Below are 14,773 nucleotides of genomic sequence, written 5' to 3'. Positions count from 1 at the left end.
AGGCAAGGTTTGAATCTATCTCATTTGGAAAGGCAAGTCAGCCTGTGAAAATCAACACTGCAAAAGAATTGCCGACAAACCCACCTCCCACTACTTCTTTTTTGTCTGTTTGTGGGGGTCATTTGAAGTAATCCTTCTGGAAGCTTTTTATATAGGGTAGTTGGGGAGTCTGGATAACTGACCTCCCTCTATAAAGCTGTACAGCATATCAACAGGGTGTTTGGTTACAAGAAAAAAATACATTATAGGATGGTGTCTGTGCAGCATTTAGGAATTTTTTATTTTTTTCTGTTCTTTAACTGAATTATAATGTGCTTGTAGGCAAGTTGTGATTCTGTTACCTAGCTCCATGTAGCTCTTCCTTGTGTTGGAACTGCAAAGTCTTTGTGTAATTAAGGTCAAGAAAGTGTATGAAATACTGAAGGTGAAAACATGCTTTCAACCTTAAGCTTTCTGTTAGTGAAATGCTTATCAGAGATGTGATGGAAAATCACTTCCCGGTGTCTGAATGTCTTCTGATGTTTTGCTGTATTAATCTGTTATAGCTGAGGCACGAATAAGTGAACTATATGCCAGAATAAGCAAACCCACATCTCATTACTCCTTGTTGCTCTCCCTTCCAAGTGTTTAAAGGCAGTAATACTAGCTCCTTCCTCCCAAGCTGGAGGAGGAATGACCTGTCTAGACCCAGGGACCATAGTTGTGTTTGTGAAGAAATTGCAGGAAACCTGAAGTTTGTGACAGACCCAAATGTGTGACAGGTTTTGTGGTTGTTTCCCTACGATCACAGGAGGTGGGCCAAGAGGGGTGGGAGATGCCAGCACCGGTTCTGTTGTCATCCTGTTACCCCACGTGGTGCCTCTTTTATTGTCCTTGTTGCAAGATATTATAGTGGTGGAGATAAAGTCCTTTAGTCTGTTCCCAAAGTGGTCCCCAGGCTAAAACTGGTCCTCATGCCTCTGAGTTCCCTCTCTAAGGGTACCTGGATTTGGCTGCCTTTGTAATGTATTGCACAGAGGTGGGGGAGTCTCAGAGGTGTTGACATCCTACAGCTGTCGTGAAGGCAGATGGTCTGGTAGATCAAAAAGATAAAGTTTGTGCCTCACTGGAGAATCCTCATGGACAGTGTAACTATCCCATTCATAGCATGAGGTGGTTGAAATCCATCCACCATGGGAGAGGAGTCTGGGAGAAACAAGACTTGGTTGGTCTTTGCTTTAAGCAGAGATGAAAATCGTGTGTTCATCTGCTGGTGTCTTGGACCCTTCTGAAATCTGCTGTGTTTGGGAAGAAGGGGAAGATGAGCAGGACCCTGTTGTGAGAGGTGCTACAGGGTGAGGGTGTCTCCATGTGGCTGGATTGTGACAGTATCCTGTCCCTAGAAGGTGATTAGCAGTCTAAAAACTAGTCATTCTTAAATGGCAAAATGGGGGGGGGGGGGGGGAATGTTTGATTTATGAAAACAAACCCAGAAGCAAAGCAGATGTTGCTCTCATGAAGGTATTGCCTTATAGGGTTGCTGCTATTATTAAAGAGGCATTAGCAGGGGGTAACTACTCTGAAAAAAGAGGAATTACCTGAATTAATCTTCATTTCTGGTGGCTGTGATTCTTAATAGTGGTGTCCTCAGGGCATAAATAATGTAACTCTTGTAACCTGGGGTATTGCTGCCTGGGGGGGCTTTCCTGGCATTTATAGCATAAAGGAATAAAACATTCAGTTTGGTTCACCTGATTCTTCTTCTTTCCCCTGGGTACGGTACTTATCCAGACCTTTAGAGGTAGCTCTCCTCATGTCACATTAAACTATTTTACATAGTTTATAAAGATATACCCATCAAAACGCCAGACTGGTTAGAAACACTGTCTATTTCACTGTAACTGAGTAACAAAGTAATATTTTACAACTTTATTTCTCTTTGGCAATATTTCTGCTTGGATAAGAACATCTGAAAGAATCTCTGTTAAATTGTGATCTGTTTCATCATCAGCTTAACAATTTGCTGGGCCTTGTTGAATGTGGAAATGTTTTACTTTGGGGTTTTTTTAGAGGTGGAGAAGGAAAGAAAACCCTGGTGACTCATCTCTGTTGGTGAAAATATTCACAGAATCACAGAATACCTGAGGCTGAGTAGGACCTCTGGAGATCATCTAGTCCTACCCCTCAAGTAGGATTATCTATGGCAGGTCACTCAGGACTGTGTCTAGTCTAGTTTTGGATATCTCCAAGGATGGAGACTCTGCAGCCTCTTTGGCCAACCTATTCCTGTGTTTGATCACCCTCACAGTAGAACAATTTTTGACTTTTTTTTTTTCCTGACATTTAATGGAATTTTCTGGATGTTGCCTCTTGTCCTGTCACTAGGCACCAAGGAGGAGAGTCTGGCTCTGTCTTCTTTATCCTCTCAAACCTCATTAGATATTTATATACACTAATAAAGAATTCTCCACCTTCAACCTTCTGCTCTCCAGGTGGAGCAGTCCCAGCTCTCTCAGCCTTTCCTCATATGAGAGGTGCTCCAGCCCCTTAATCATGGTGGTGGCCCTTCACTGGACGCTCTCCACTAGCTCTGTATTTCTTTTGTACTGGGGAGCCCAGGCCAGGACTCAGTTTCCAGATGTGTCTTGCCAGTGCTGAGTAGACGGGAAGGATCACTCTCCTTGACCTGTTGGCTAATGCTTTTCCCTAACAGCCCAGGAGGCTGTTGGCCACCTTTAATTCAAGGGCATGCTGGTGGTTCATGGTCAACTTGGTGCCCAGCAGGACCCCCAGGTCCTTTTCTTCTGAGCTTCATCCCAGCTGGTCACCCCCCGCGTGTACTGGTGCCTGGGGCTGTTCCTCCCCAGGGGCAGGACTTGGCATTTGTTGACCTTCATGAGGTTCTTCTTGGGCCATTTCTCCAGCCTGCCCAGGTCCCTCTGATCTGGCAGTTGGTCCTTCCAGTTTTATCATCTGCAAACTTGCTGAGAGGGCACCGACTCCACATCATTAACGCAGAGGTTAAACAGTATTGCCCTCAGTATTGATCCCGGGGGTTATGCCACTACTCCAGATCATCGTGTTGCAAAATATTGGAACAGCAGTGTCAGCTCTTTGCTGGTGTGGAGTTTTGTCAGGGTAAGAAGACTGGATGTACCCCGTTACAGGGCAAGATGTATTTAAGGTTGTACTGCACAGCGTATCTCTCTGCTGCAGCCTGTAAATTTTCACTTTTATGCCTCTATTGAGCAAGACAACGTGGCTGGTTAGTGTGTGTTGTGCTGAGCAGGGTCAGCTTGGAAGATACGAACTGAAGAGGTTGATTCCTCCACTCTTCTGCTGGTTTCTACCAAGGGCTCTGGAAGCACACAAAACTATTATGCCTCATTTCTGCTTTGAATTTATCTGGCTTAAGACTGAAGTGATTTTATGCTATTAAGATTTTCTTCCCTGAATTAAATAGCTCCTTGGGACTTTTTTTTTTTAAAAAAGTATACTCACATCTAGTAATTACATTGCCTCTCAATCTCCCTCTGAATAAGCTAAGTGGGGACATCTTTCAGTGTCCTGACACATCCAAGGCACTTTGTCCAGCCCTGGATCTTGTGTAGTCAGTTTTTTGATTGGGACTTGTGTAGCTCCAGGACTTGCGTGTTCAGCGCTCTGATGCTGGTATTTCCTTCACATCTGAGTTACCAAATAAAAGTAACCTGTATTGTCGTGGTTTGAGATACTTTGGTTTCCCTTTTTAAAAATCAGTGCTTCATTAAAGGTCAGAGCGAGAGTCAACCCGAGACAGAGAGCAGATGACTCCATTGAGCTTTCTGTCTCTCGTTATAAATAGCACATCTGATGTACATCTACGCCACAACTCTGAGTGTGTCCTCTCCCTCCAGCCTCTGCCTGTCGTAAAGGATTAGACGTGCTGGAACACCATCGCAGGCACAGCAGAAGGGAGATTAGAACATTTGTGGTGGCTTTACATCCACATCCTCCGATTCTTGTGGGTTTGTGTCTGCCCCCTTATTTCGACACTTTTCCTAACAATAGTACATATGGTATAAACGTTCAGAAACTTCCCGCAAAGTAAGTGCGACGAGGGTGTATCATTAGATTTCTTCCTTTTTTTAAACAGTGTTGTTTACAGGCATTGTAAAGATGATTCATCTTTGTCTTAATGTTAACCAGCTTGGATGGGATGAAATTTATCTCGCTTGGTTCTAGCGAGCATTCCTATCCTACACATGGTGCAAATCAACTGTCCTTCCAACTTGAAAGAGCTTGAGAGAGTAGGGCCTGCTGACGCATCGCTTTTGTTCTTGGGGGAATTGTTTCCATTGTGCTCGCAAAAAGAGGAGGGAAGTTGAAAGCTCTGCTCGTGGCCAGTTCTCTCCATACTTGCCTCAGTTGGGGGCATTTGTATTTGTTGTAGCTCTTCTGGCTTGCCTGGCTTTGGGTTGCTCCTTACGTTTCCTGGCTCTTTTGGAGGCCGAACGCTAATTTGTTCAAGCTCTCCCTCTTAATGTCTTTTATAATCTGAAATTCGTTCTTTAATAGGGACATTATAACCAAGGCGTTCTATTATATTTTCAATTAGGGTAATTATTCTTCGTTTCCTTCAGAATCTTGTCTGGCATAGAATAGCTATATTCCACCCCGGAGATGGCTGTGGCTTTATGGTGGCTCTATTTTTCCAGTAATATATAGTCTAAAAGTTCTTTATTGTCATAGGCTCACGCTTAAGAAGGCTTTCAAGTATTTTATAATGTTTAAGAAGGCTTTAAAGTATTTTATAACTAAATCTTGTACAAATGAAGGGAACAGGAATTTGTGTGTTGCTGTCAGTGAAAGTTGAGTTGGGTTCTTTGAAATTCTTGTGCAACCCTGGAAGGGTTTAGTACCCAGGGGCAGAGACATCATTTCTTCCAGCTTCAGGGCTTAATACAGCATTGGTTGAGATCAGGTGACTTCCACAAAGCTTCAGTTATTCTGTAGGTTGGACCTATAGAAAACAGGGCTTCAAGGGATCTCAAGAAGCTGCCTACTCAATCCTCTCCCTATCGGAGGAGGTATTTGGTCTCTCCAACAGCAAATGCATCTAAACTGCTCCTGCTTGATGTTTTTCTACCTTATTCTTAGAAGTTATCAATTTAAAGAGCTTCTGTGACATGTCTTGATAATCCCTTTTAGATTTCTGTCACTTTTATAGTTAGAAAACTCTGTCTAATATTTAACCTAATTCTCTTGGGCAATTTAAGCCCACTACTATTTTTCCTTTCTTCAGTAAACACAAATATTTGCATGGGAATGAGAGTCTGGGCTTCCTCTGGTAGTCATACATCCCAAACGCTGTTGCCTTTTAATCCAGCTATCCTCCCTGAGGATGTTACTGTTACTGTGTCTCGTGTCCTCCGGATGAGTTTGCCAGGGTAGGCATCTATAGTTAGAAAGAGGATGGGCTTTCAATGATGGCATTGCAGTTCAGAAGTGAGCAGCACTTTGGGGATGAGGTTGAGATTTGTTGGCAAGGAGGGGTTTACTCGTCTGAAACTCAGCATTAGAGTCCCAAACCTCAACCCTGGATCAGTTGGGACAACAGAGGTTTAAGGGAGGGTTAGTGACTCTTGTTTTACAGAGGCCTGTTGGTTGGTTTTGTTGGGAGTCCAGAATGCTGCTCCTGTTCGGTGGGTCTGTCTCAGCAGGGCCAGACTTAGCTTATTCTGTTTTTTATAGCAAATGTATGTTGTTTATTGAGCTTCTAAACCCCAGCAGATATGCTCTGAGCTTCTGGATCTGGATTCTGTTCCTAGAGCTGGTCCTTGAGCTGTTGTCTTGCCGTCACTTCACTTCCCTCTTCAACTAAAACACAGTCTGTAAAGTGCCTTTCTGATGAAGCTTCTGTGAAGCTTAATTGAAAATTCATCATCAATTTGAGACTCCTCTGCATCATTATTAAGTCTTAGCTTGACTGCATAGGTCCTGGGGATGTGGTGGAGTGTCTGCTGGAGAAATGAAGCATTGGAGTACTCTAAGAGTAAAGTGAAATAATGCAATAAATACATTCTTCCTTTCCCAGTTTTATCTTTTGGGGAGGCCTATTCAAGTCGATTTGTGAGCATATCTCCTACAGACTCATAGAATCATTTATGTTGGAAAAGACCTTTAAGAGTCTAACTATTAAGCCAACACTGCCAAGGCCACCACTAAACCATGTCCCCGGGCACCACATCTACACACTTGGGTCAGAGCGGGTCAGACTGGCTCTGAGGAAGGATTTCTGTGCAGAAGGGGCTGTGGGGCGTTGGAATGGGCTGCCCAGGGCAGGGGGGAGTCCCCGGGATCCCTGGAGGGGTTGAAGAGTCGGGCTGAGCCAGCGCTGAGGGATCTGGGGGAGTTGGGAACGGTCAGGGGGAGGGTCATGGTTGGGCTGGAGGAGCTTCAAGGGCTTTTCCAACCTGGATGATTCTGTCATTCTATGAAATTTATCAAGGTTACAAAAATGTTTCCAAGCAGCCTCCCTCTTTTTGGGGTGCTGGTGGTGTGGGAGGGGGTATAAGGGCTGCGGCAGGGAGGTAGAAGTTAGTGGGACTGGAGTAGGAGCTGGCAGAAAACTTTCCACTGGCAAAGCTGCATGCAGAGCACAAATCCAGCTGCTGCTGAAAGTCAGGAACGTCTCAACACAATGAACTGGCAGTGAAGAGCTAAATTGTGCCATCTCGTTCAACTTTTGCCTGCGACTGAGACCTTGCACTGACCTTGATAATGAACCACGCTCTCCTGCCAGAGGAACGGAGCTGGAAGCTGGCGCTGCCGAGCCCTGCGCACTGCCAGGCAGGGCCGTCCGTGCCAGGTGCTGTTTTGTCATTCTCCGGACTGCCCGTGGAGGTGATGGAGGCAGCAAAGGTGCCGCTTTGGCCTTGAAGACCACACGTGAGCAGTGGGTAAGCCCACGTCATGCAGGCTGGGGTTGCTGCCCCAGTGCTCTTGCGGAGGCGCTGGTACACACGCTTCGAGCGTGGAAGTTATCAATCACGCCGCCGCCAATTTGAATGAGCTTTGTGTGGTTTTATAATGCAGGGCTTTTAATATCGTGCGTGTCTCGAGGATTTGTTGTGCCTCTGTTGGATGTTATGACAACATTGCTTCACAGCAGAAAGGAGCGTCCAAGACTTAAAGCCAAGAATGCACCAAAAAAAAAAAAAAGAAAAAAATCGACTTGTTTAAACAATGCATAAGACAACAAAATGAACTTTGTTAGTAGGGAAAAAATTTATTGGACAGTAACACAGCAAGTATAGACATTAAAATTTTTCTGTGGTAATCTAATCTGCTTTTATAGATGTAACGGCTAAAACACTAATTTTGTGAAGTTTATAAAAATGATGTTCTGTTATCAAAATCTGATGTGTGAATGCATTGGGAGGGTGGCTTTCTTCTTCACTGTTCAGTGTTCGTTTTCTCCTCTTTCTTGTGCTGCTGCTAAGGTGAATCTCACAGTGAGAGTAGAGTGGTGTCAGGTAAAAAGTGCTTGTCTCCAGTACCCTTGAGATGGAGATGGGCTTCATCTCGCAGTGCTTTGGGAGTGAGATGTGGCTGAACTGCAGTCTTCTGTGTTCTCTCTGAAAAAGATGGGGTCATGTGCATGGTTTTTAACTTGATGTCGTAGCTTTTACATTGAATGATGAGAGGGTGTTAAAGGTTTTTTAAGAACGGGATAATTCGCACCAAAAATATTGGTGTCTTATATCTAGTTTAGAAACTACTTGTTCCTTTTTTTTTTTTTTTTCTCTCTCCTGCAATCTGTAGACACATACAGAAATACAGAAGTTGACCCTTTCTGGAATTTAGTGGTTCAGGTAGACTTTTCAGTCTGGTTGTGGCTTTATAGGGTGGTTTGTGCCTGTTGCCTTGTCCTGGTATTCTGGTCTTTCAGTTTTTCATCACTTCACTGATGTTGGGACAGGTCAAGTCTTTTACTCTGCAGATGCAGTGTCTGGGTTCAGGTGTGACTAGAGCTCACGCATGGTTTGGTGCTGATAAAGGCTGTGATATAAAAGACATTTTCTGAAAGACAAAAATGTTGTATACTAATAATATCCCCACTTGGCTTTCACACAGTTTTTTTTTCTTCTGTTTTCATGATATTACAGCCACATACTGGCTTGCAGTGGTGGCTTCCAGAGTGCTGCTGTGGCAGGTGCCTCTGCGTGATAAATCATGTTTTAATTTGGCATTTTTCTGAGCCTGCCCTGCTGTATTCTGTTCGTAGTCTAGAGTTTATACTGTACTTCTCCGGCGAGGTCAAAAGGGCTCTTGTGTTGGATGCAAGAGGGTGTGAGGTTGGACTGATGCTCCTGTCTGTGCTCTACTCTGCTCCAGCCTCTGGCAGTTCAGTGGGGAATAGGGAGAAGAGCTGAGGTTCTCCAAGTTTCTAATTTTTTGACCCGTCTTTAAAAAAAAAAAAAAGAAGCCAGAAAGTATTTTAACTGTTGCTGAACTGCTTTACCACCCCAGATTGGTGGTACTGCCCAAGAGCCTGAGGTCCCACAGCCCAATCTCCTCCAACGCAGCATCAGATCCTCTCTCCATCCGTGAACAACATCTGTTCAACTTATTTGTAAACTCTGATGAAGAGGATTTCTAGTGTCCCAGAATGCTTTCTTCCAGGGCTTTGGCTACCTTCAGTTGCATTTCATCACAAAATCTACTCTAGTTCTTATCTCTCATCTTTCCCCTAACAGCTCTGCCAAACTCCTCACCTTCCTCCCTCCTTATCGTAGCAGAAGACTTCTTCCATGGCTTTAAGCTCCCCGTGTCCTCGCCAGCCCTTTCTCTTCAGAGCTAAACCTTTGGATCTTCAGATCTAAATCTTTGGCTCTTCATGGGCCAGTAAATAAGGTGCTACTGCAGGTGGGGAGTTTGTGGTCTGTCCTGCCCTCCCCTCTGATCCTGTTGTGCTGCAGATTTTGACCTTTTCTTGGACCACTACCATGCACTTGCCTTTAATGACCTTTATCCTTCTTGACTTCTGGAAACACTTTGAGTTTCTCGAGGTTTGGCTGCTGCTTTCCAGAAGACTTGTGACTCTTTTCACTTTGGTGTTACCAACATATTCGAAAATACAGCTTGCATTATATTTTCCAATTTACTAATAAAACTGCTGAAGAAAACCAGGCCTAGAACAAATGCATGTAGAAGCCCTGTTGAAAAGCTCCTTCTGGCCGAGGCCAGTCATTGACAAGTAACATGGTTTTTAGGATGGTTTCTGAGTAGTGTACGCGTGTGGTTTATGGTAATTTTCTATGTGGTGTTCCTCCTGGAGTGCTGTAAGAACACCCGCCGGGGCTGGGCCAGGACCTTGCTGAAATCAAGGTGGTCCCAGCTATGAAACCAGGGTTGTCCTGCTAAATCATAAAGCATAGCGTTGCTCTTCAGAAATGGCTTTGTTTTCTACTCCAGTATCTTGTGGTAACGGGGTATTGCTGATATTTCGCTGTATTTTAGTGATAGGTATGATTTCTGTTGTAAACTGAAAATAGGATGATGGTGTGTGCAAGATAAGTGGGTCTAAATAGGAAAAGTACACGTGGGAATGCTTTCTAAAGTATAAGGATGAAAAATATTTATGATTAAATATTTTATACTTCAAAAAGCAAAAAAAAAGCTTTTTTTCCTCTATATTCGTGATGCAGATGTAAACTTACGTGTGTGATATGGCAGAACACAGCAGACTTAAATTCTGTTTAATTAGCAGAATGAAACCAAGAAGCAAATTCTACACTTGCTCTTCCCCTGAGATAATTTCACGTGTAATACACGAGTAAGTGGGGTGTCTTCGGAGTACAACTTGCTAATGCTGTGTCAGTGCACGGACAAACTTTGTGAAGCTCAGGGCTTGAAGCTGTGAACTCTGACAGTTAGATATTAAACAGGTATCAGTCCTGCAAACTTTCTTTGACCTCTCTTTCCATGGAGCTGTTGCACCATTCCTGAATTTTTTTCTTTTTTTTTTTTTGCATTGCTCAGTAGTTAATTTGTTTATTACAAAAGTTAGAATAAGATTAAACAAACTGCTAATGCTTTTATGTAGCTTAATGAGAAGAAAATGTTTCTGAGGGATTAAAACCACTACAGAAGTTTAAAGGGGAAAAAAATAAAATAAAATTGAAGTCCACAACAGACTCAGGAATTTGTTCCATTTATTAATTGAAAACAAAAGCAAGTCACTTCTGTTCCACTGTCCCCAGAATGTCCTCCTCGCATTGTTCCAGATCTCTTTCATTTTGCCTCCAGAGATTTCCCTCCTCTGTACTTTCAGCTGAATTTATTTAGGTTATTTGAGTCCCCATCCTGCAGGCAGCTCTCGTTGGGAATGAAGTTGCAGGGTCAGCCTCGTGGCTTGGCCTTCTCCAAGACTGCCCGAAGCCCTCTTGGTAGCCAGTTGAGCGTGAGACATAGGAAGGACCCGCATAGCTAGTTCCTAAATATTTTCTACCATTAATTTATGCATGTGCAATGACTTTAAGCTCCTCTGGCATTTTTTTCAGTGTGTACATGGTGTCTGGTTTGGGACCTGCCAGACTGAGAACAGCCAGATGAAGTGTCTGTAGCATGGCTGGAGAGAACGTAGGTTGTGTTGGTGCTTGGTGGCAGGACCCAAGATGTCCTGCCTCTGACCACGTGTTGAAGAGGTTTCTAGCTGAGCTTGTTATCTCTTTCCATCTTCTCGTGGGCTGTATTCCCCAAACCTCTGCTTTTTCCCCAATTTTTGCTCTTGTGGGTGATGGAGTGATTGAGAATGCAGTAGAGTATCCAGTGAGAGTTGAGTACAGGCAGAGTTGAGCGAGGCTCTGGGATGTGAAGGAAGGATGAGGGTGGGGAAGGGTCACCCTCAACACATCGTGCTTCTGCATGAGCCACTGCTCGGAACATTGAAAAGGCACCTGAGTATCCGGCTGTGCCACGTCTGCAGCATCCCCGTGCTTAATGGCTTGGCCGCTTGGTGTGGGCTGGGTTTGGTTTCCCCCTATTTTGGGGGCTAAACTCCACAATAACGCAAGGCTGCAGATGGGAACTCCTGATGCGCTCGCCTGTTATAGCTTTCCTGGAAAGATTTTTCCAGTTGACCTTTGGAAAAAAAAAAAAAAAATGAAGTGGATTTTTTTTAATGAACGCAGAAATTGTGAAACTTAACAATACAATCCAAGAACTTTTTAAAGTCATCTTAAATGGTTTCGTTTAGTCAGTGTACTTTAAAAATGTAAACCAGACAGATCTGTCACTGAGCATAGTCTTCAACTGGAGAATTACAGCCTGCTCCGGAGTTATAAGATAAGTGCATGTGGGACAGACCTCTCTTCCTCAGACTTTTTCAATCAAAAGGCTTTTTGTGGGAGAGGCTTATTACTAAAGCTGTCTGACTAGCAATTTTTTATAGCAAGAAAAAAAAAGCAGCCTCAAGGATCATTTTCTATAGCATTGTCACAATGCTTTGTTTTTTACAACCAAGGGAAGGAACGGGCCAGAGCAAATCTGATTTTTGTTTTTGTTTTCCTTACTTAATTTTTTGCATTGTGCACTGTTGTGATTATTAGTGGGTATACATGTAAGTTTTTTTTTCTTTGTATAGAAATTTTTGTATGCATCACCTTTTAATGTCTTCTGAATTACTAGGCACTTCAGGACAGTTAACTGAAGATCCAGATCAGGCTATAATTAGCTTTGAACTAGGACAGATGTTTCACAGAATCCCAGAATCATCTGGGTTGGAAAAGCCCTTGCAGCTCCTCCAGCCCAACCATGACCCTCCCCCTGACCGTTCCCAACTCCCCCAGATCCCTCAGCGCTGGCTCAGCCCGACTCTTCAACCCCTCCAGGGATCCCGGGGACTCCCCCCTGCCCTGGGCAGCCCATTCCAACGCCCAACAGCCCCTTCTGCACAGAAATCCTTCCTCAGAGCCAGCCTGACCCTGCCCTGGGCAGCTTGAGGCCATTCCCTCGGGGCCTGGCGCTGGGGCCTTGGCTCCAGAGACTCATCCCCCCTCTCTGCCCCCTCCTGGCAGGGAGTTGCAGAGGGCCAGGAGGTCTCCCCTCAGCCTCCTCTGCTCCAGACTGAACCCCCCCAGTTCCCCCAGCCACTCCCCAGCAGACCTGTGCTCCAGACCCTGCCCCAGCTCCGTTGCCCTTCTCTGGCCACGCTCGAGTCATTCAATGGCCTTTTTGGGGTGAGGGGCCCAAAACTGAACCCCCTCAGCGAGGGGCGGCCTCCCCAGTGCCGAGCCCAGGGCTCAGATCCCTTCCCTGTCCCTGTTTCTAGAAGCAGAGTGTATAGGCAGAAGAAATGAGGTAAAGGGAAGCAGCTGGAGAGACCTGTAGATCCAGAGCCAAGCCAGTGGGTATCCCGAAGGTCTGGCAGGAGGGAGTGAGATGTATAATGCCTCAGGTGTGGTAATCCTGATAAGAAAGAAATATGTAATGAAGGTGCTTGGTTGAGAGCATCAGATGAGAACCACAGTTGGTCTTGAGACAGCTGGCAGTGCTTTGGTAACAGTTGATATATGTCAAGAACATGGGATCACAAGGGTGGTTTTCCAAAAGTGATGCTGTTGCTCGGGCAGCTGAAGAAACACCTTGAAGAACTTGGACCTTTACGAGAGCCAGGGAGCTGAAGATGATGATGGTAGAGTTTTGGACTTGTGGGGTGTTTTGACATGATTGCAGGGGAGGGATTTGTTCTTCTTGCAATCAAACTGAGTCCCTACATTGTGTATTTTGAGGGAAGTGTCACAGCATAGTTCCTATAGTCAGCTTATGTGGTGATGTTCAATCCAGAGCAAGACCTTCACATCCTGTAACCTTGGAGTACACTGAGGTTTGCTCTGGGACTTGCTTGGCTGTTGCCCATTTGCTGGTGTTTTAGAGGGAGGATGGAAGTGAAGGATGCTGGTTGTGCATTGGAGGAGGAGTTGTGGATGAATAGGAGACCTTAGAAGGGAAGTTACAGAGTTTGTTTTAATAGAAGTTTAGAGCTGAGCCCTAAGACACTGGGTTTTCTTTGCTGCCTGTCACCAACTTTTATTTTAATGCTAGAGTTTGACTAAAAAGAAAAATAAAAGGACATCAGACCTTTTTGTCTTAGTCAACTTGGCGACGGTTAACCTAACTTAAGACATAAAGGTCTGATGGCCTAGAGTTTGGAAGTAATTTTGAGGTTTTTCTTTTTCCCAGTGGTAGGTCCTCTGTAAATGCCGAACGTATTTTCCTTTGACTGCAAGCACGTTTATTTGGCACCCATAATTACTGTTGAGGTTGTTTTTTAAAAATTTATACTTGAATGAAAGCACAACTTGTCTAGCTTTATTTGCTTCCCATGTGTGAGTTATCATTGAATTCAGAGCTCGTTAGAGTGGAGGTGCCTTTTATGAGACCCTGCACAGAGGCTGTGCAGCACTAGATGGCACTCTGTCTCCAAATTTCATATTTCACCAGCAAAACTCTGCTAAACTCTAAGAAAAAAAACTACTAGCATCATGCTAGTGGTGGCATTCATATAATTTGAGGAAGTTATATCTCTCTTTCACCTTTAGCACCAGCCAGCTTCTACTTTGGCATGAAGAAGGCTTTGAAGACTTCATGGTGACTGTTACTTTACATTGTTTTAAATAGGTTTATAAAGATTTGTCATTTATGTTTTGCCATTGAGAATGGTTTACTGCAGTTATATAAATGAAATTGCCAAAGCAGGTTTTAAAGAATGATAATTAAATAGATTTCCTCCAACTTTATTCCTGTGTTAGGATTTTTGTTATTAAGACCTTTGTGGATTGTGGAGGTGGGGTTCTCCAAAGTGATTTGTCAGCACAGATCACACCAAAGGATCACATCAGTTTCTGGAGGCAGAAGGATTTAACCCGTCCAGTTGGATTCGTCTCCTTGTAGTTCTTTCTGAAGTGTTGCTTGTCACTGCTGCAATTAGTAATTAAAAAAAAAAAAATTCTTACGACTTGTTACAGCTGTCATTCCCCATCTTTTATTCTCTAATTGCTCTATAGAGTCCAGTGCGTAATTAATTTACCCTTACTTTCTGACACAGCACAAGCTCAGACTCCATAAAGCTCACTGCATACTGAATTTTTTCAGCCTGGGAGAGAATTCAGGTTTAGGAGTTAACACTGCTCCTCAAAATACTAAAACTTCACAAAGGCAAGTCTAAGGGTGGGATTTCCACACTCTGTAAAAAATATCTATGTTTACTATAAGAAAACACCAAGAAAACAACCCCCTGAAAACCCCATACCATTTCAGGGTGTGACAAAATCCCTCCGCTTTCTAGAATAAGGTTTGCTTACTTTGCAGTCATGATCTATTGCTTTTGCACAGTGGCTCTTTCTGCAGATGAGAGAGTCGCCTTCTAGGCTGCTTTACAAAACGGTTGGAACTAATCATCGTTACCAGACTCTGTGTTGGTAATGGACAGAACAAAAAGTGTTTTCACGTGGCAATTTAAGCTTCTCTTGCCAGTTGGGTGGAATTTAAGAAAATACAAATGACAGATTTTTTTTTTTTTTAAACTTCCACCTTAAATTTAACACTAGCGTTTTTGTTTGGTTGTACCAAAGATTCTCTGTTCCCTGCAGCTCGCACAGTGTGCACTGTCCCTTGGTTTGAGGTGTCCCCATCACTTTGGGTAGTTTTCAGCAGTGTTGCCCTTTCAGCAACAGGACTGCGCTGGCAAAATTGGGGGTGGGAAGGGAAATGGATTTTGGCAGCTCTAGAAAGGCTACTTTTCCATTGT

General features: G+C 44.0%; 1 protein-coding gene across 8 annotated transcripts in view; it reads left to right on the top strand.

The window, feature by feature from the left end:
• The window catches only part of EXOC6B (exocyst complex component 6B), a 329,120-nt gene that overhangs the window by 40,120 nt on the left and 274,227 nt on the right, over nt 1-14,773 (top strand). The window lies entirely within an intron of this gene.

This window comes from Athene noctua, chromosome 4 (genome assembly GCF_965140245.1).
Source record: "Athene noctua chromosome 4, bAthNoc1.hap1.1, whole genome shotgun sequence".
NCBI lineage: Eukaryota > Metazoa > Chordata > Aves > Strigiformes > Strigidae > Athene > Athene noctua.
Note: the sequence above shows the minus strand (reverse complement) of the source record. Positions and strands in the feature narration are given on the sequence as shown.